At 29.9% G+C, this 4,815-nt stretch overlaps 1 long non-coding RNA gene across 1 annotated transcript; it reads left to right on the forward strand.

Moving 5' to 3' along the window:
- The first annotated feature begins 319 nt into the window (after positions 1–319).
- LOC131049312 (uncharacterized) lies at positions 320–2,516 on the forward strand. The gene is made up of 3 exons (XR_009106709.2): positions 320–490; positions 592–681; positions 1,418–2,516. It is a non-coding gene; the product is annotated as an uncharacterized LOC131049312 (long non-coding RNA).
- Positions 2,517–4,815: the final 2,299 nt, after the last annotated feature.

Below are 4,815 nucleotides of genomic sequence, written 5' to 3' on the forward strand. Positions count from 1 at the left end.
TTGGGCTGCTAAATGGAGATTGCAGCTTTTTCTGTACAATTTAGACTACCAAAAAGTATATAGATAATATCAATAGACAATAAAATTATCTAACTTTCATAATGATGATCATTTGCTTTTCGTGCCCAACAGTGATCAGAGATTATTTTTATTTATGATCTTCGATGCATTGGGCTGTTAAATGGGGATTTTCAATGCATTTAGTACGTGTAAGTTAATGGCCCCAACAATCTACACAAGCGTTGTTCTGCATGGATTCAATCCTTGTTATCCTGCCACGCTCCCACTAAAGCCAAACAATATATTCAATGCCTCGATGGCTACTGTTTAATCAAACCAAATTGCCCAAGATTGGAATTCAGCAAAATTACCCTTTTCAATGCCTTGAACGAGTTGAAAGTGCATTCAGAGAATTTTTTTGACTGTGGCTGCCATCCTCCGTTCCCGACAATCTTGTAGCAGTATTTTTCAGTAATGATGAAATTATCAGGTACATAACATCAACTAGTGCTAAAGAACACGGCATTTTCTTTATAAGAAAATGGAATGTTATATATTTGCTATTTATATCAAGCCTGTTGGTTTTGACAGATGCTGAAACTTCGATGGAGATTTCATAAAGTTCGATGGAGATTTTTCTTTTGAATTTTTCAACTGGAATGGATGGAATTGGAAAGACTGGTAAATACAATTATAAAAACTGAAATTTCAGAAAATAGTAGTCCGGATAAGTTTATTTGATTTTTTTTTTTATTATAAGAATTGGATTTACAGAAAAAAATTGAAGTATTAACATATTTTGTAGTTCCTGATAAGATTATTTGACTCTTTAATTATAAAGATTGTGTTGATAAAAAAAAATTAAAGTAAGATTTTTAATTTATTTTTCCATTCTTCAAAAAAAAAAAGAAATTTCATTTTTTTTCCTTAAATCAGTCTATTCATAATAATTAGTATACTTAAATCTATAATTTAAACGTGTTCTCTCTATATTAAATCCACTTAGATGAATGGATCTAAGCCCTCCGAAATTATTTAATATATTTAATGTATATATATATACACAATCTTAGACATTCACTTCACCTTTGATCTTTTTTTAAGACTTTTTCTTCCATGCCTATCTTCTAATCGTTATCAGATATCGTAGGAAGACGATTGATTCTTTCAACATGATTTCATTTTTTTTTTAAATGTATTAAAAGAATCCAAATCTGAATGCAAACACATGCATTAGTTTAAAAGGTACACTTCGCAGTTGAGCAATGCAACGATCTACATCTCTTCTTTTATGTTGTGATTTGTTTTTATTGTAAAGGTGGTTATGCAGATGCTTGATTCAATAGTGAGGCATGGCAAGAAAGTATCTACCAAATTGTTGCTAACATTAATTGTAATCGTCATTTGATCTTTGCAGTCTATAAGGTTCACAAGCAATATCTTTGTTTTGTTTCATATATTGTTGTATTTGGGAAGTCTATAATATCGCTTTCAAGGACAGAGACAACACATGTTGTCTTTCTATGAAGGTCTAGTATTGTACTGGGCTTTGGAGGCTTTGGAGGCACTGAAGTGAGGTTGCTTGAGCAGGGAGTAAGAGTATATAAGCAAAGAGGAAGGTGGGGAAAGTGAAAAAGAATGTCAAGAATGGGTGGGGAAGGAAAGTTGAAGCTGAATAGATTACTATAACTTTGACTTGCATGGTTAGTTTGTGGATTGTATTTTCAAAGCATTATGAGTGGTTGTGGTTGGCTATGACAGAGGAGAACAAAAATGTTAAGTGAAACATTGCATAAGTCTAAATCTGCTTAGTATCAGGGACGTCTTTTGCCATCTTATACTGAGTCTTGCACCAGCACTTCCTTTCTTATTGCATTTCACTGTCTGATGAATTTGAAAAAAGAGCGCAAAAAATAATATGAGTGCCTTGGCATTAATTTAGAAGTCTATTTAGCAGGAACAATAAAAAGTCAGATGTGCAGTGAGAATGCAGATTCAAGAAAGCATTGAGCATACAAGAGCATTATCAAATGTTGTGAAAGAATGCAGTGTACAGAGCCATGAATCATGCAACAATGGGTATAATGAAATACTATTCAACCAATTTTGTTAATAAAAACATCAATGTGAATAACTTTAAAAACTGAAGAAACGATAACTTTAAAAACTGAAGAAACAACATCTTTAAAAACTAATTAAAATAGAAACTGAAAAAAAAAGCCTGCAGAATTGACATATAAGTTAAATGAGATTTATTTATGGACACATGGCATTCTTTGTGTGTATATAGGTTGCATAGTTGAATAGAGCTCATGGTTATAGAAGATGGAAAATTGAAACAAGGGATGATCTGGCATGTGATCGTTGTAATGCAAAATCCCATGTACCGCTGTTATGGAAGATAGAGCAATTGGAAAAAGATAACAAGACAAATTGTGCATGTATTAAGGCGCACAAGGCAATGAGTAGCTCTCGTTTACCAGAAGAATAAATCTAAATAAGGATTGCAATGTGATGTCATTAGTGAGGACTTGACAGCCGATTGAAATTAAATTGCTTACACATCATAACTAATACATCATCAAATAACTAATCTCACATAACTAATACATCATCAAATAGCTTCCCTCAAAATAATTTGATATAAGCATTGTTGCCTATGATATATTTGCATGTAATATATCTCTAGTGGGAAAGAATTGTGTTTTTGTTTATATGCAAGGCTTTTTTTTATGAATTCACTCCCTAAATAGGTTGTACGTCAGATACATCTATTTCTGGAGCTCTTAGGACATAAAGTCCTTGATTTCTCTTACTGGATTAGCAAATGGTAACCCATGATTCAGATTTAATTGGCCTCATTCAGAGATTACACTAAGAGCCTCATTATGGCATGCCAGAGAATAAATCTGCATGGCATGCATTGATTTGAAATGGATTCAATTTAGTCAAGAGACCACAAAGTCTACAATCTTGATGTGTGCACACTATCTTTTCACTTTCCAGGATATTTAAGACCTTCCAAAACATATCTAGCAACTTTAGGCAAGAAGAATTCTGTCATGCTTGGCAATGGTAGTTGATGTCTCAAAGTAGTCAAGATTAGAGTTGGAAGCTTCAATTGTAACCACTTTTTAATATCTAATTTCTATAGAATCTTCTAACTATGTATTAGATAACTTTTGTCAATCTATTGTTATTTCACCTTGGTCTCATATTTTCTTTCTTTATTTTTTTGGTTGAATATAATAGAATTGTTTCTTCTTTCTAAAAATAATATTTATATTTATATTTCCTTATGTTTAAAATTTCCTCTCACAGAGATTATTTTCAAATGATATAAAAAAAAAAAAAAAAAAATCTGTCTTCGTTTTTGTTGAGGTTTATTTATGGTTGTTTTCCTTATTAGTGTAGTTAGTATTATGAAAATTATTCTGATTTTTGTTGATTTTGGAGAGCTTAAAAGTTTGACAGCCAAAATTATTTTTAATCTACCAATTTTGAATTAGAATAGTGGATTAAAATTTGGAGTTTTATGTTTGCTGGATAAGTTTATTTGAGATTTTTTTTTATTATAAAGATTGAATTTATAAAAGAAAATTAAAGTATTAACATATTTTGTAGTTTCTGATAAGATTATTTGATTTTTTAATTACAAGGATTGTGTTGAAAAAAACATAAATTAAAGTGATATTTTTAATTTATTTTTCTATTATTTTTTTCTGAAGAGAAATTTCATTTTTTTTCTTTAAATCACAGTCTATTCATAATAATTAGTATATTTAAACCTATAATTTAGGCATGTGTTCCCTCTATATTAAATCCATTTAGATGAATGGATCTAAGCCCTCTGAAAGTATTTAATGTATATATATACACACTCTTAGACTTCACCTTCACCTTTGACCTTTTTCTTAGACTTTCTCTTTCTTGTGTTTTCTATCTTCTAATTGTTCTTAGATATCATAGGAAGATGAATAGTTCTTTCAATATGAATTTTTTTTTTTAAATGTATTAAAAGAATCCAAATCTAAATGCAAACTTAGATGAATGCATCTAACCATATGCTATGAAAATAATTAATTGAAAATTTATATATTCTTAGAGCTTCCCTACCTATACTATATATAAAAATATATAAATATATATATAAATATATAGATGACATGCCCATACTTATTTTGTCTTCCTTAAAGACATCGCTCTCCATGAAGAATCCCATTTGACCTTTTCCTTATACTTTCTCTTCCTTATGCTTACTATCTTCTTATTATTCTAAGATATTAGAAGATGATTAACAGTACTTTCTACATGATGTTTGTAGCTTTTTTCGAAAATTAAAAGAATCCAAATTTGAATAATGATGTGTCTATAAAACCAACCAAACTTATCGAAGTATGCATGATTCCTTAAATAGGAAATACAAAAAGAGATTGCATAGTGCTTAATTGGCCAACTTCATCTCTCAAAAAAGAATTTGACACTAATTAACATCTGTTACAATTCTTGTAAATGATGAGCTTAAGGTAGTGCTTAACACTGCTTAAAACATAGCTAAAAGGGACGAGGCCTAATTGCTTACGCCTAAAATTTTATTATTATCAAACAAAACTTTTTGGAATATTAAAATTAGGGTAGAAGACGTAGTAGCTATGCTTTGCATTTAGGTTCATCACAAAAGTGGTGAATGTTGAGCATCAATTGCTTGATTTAATTTGCTAGATTTAATAAGCCGACTTAACAAGTAAATAGAAGTTTTAAGTATTTTTTATATATCTTGAGGAATTAGATCTTTAGATCAAATTCTTATGTATT

The sequence above is a fragment of the Cryptomeria japonica genome, chromosome 8, assembly GCF_030272615.1.
Source record: "Cryptomeria japonica chromosome 8, Sugi_1.0, whole genome shotgun sequence".
NCBI classification, from domain to species: domain Eukaryota; kingdom Viridiplantae; phylum Streptophyta; class Pinopsida; order Cupressales; family Cupressaceae; genus Cryptomeria; species Cryptomeria japonica.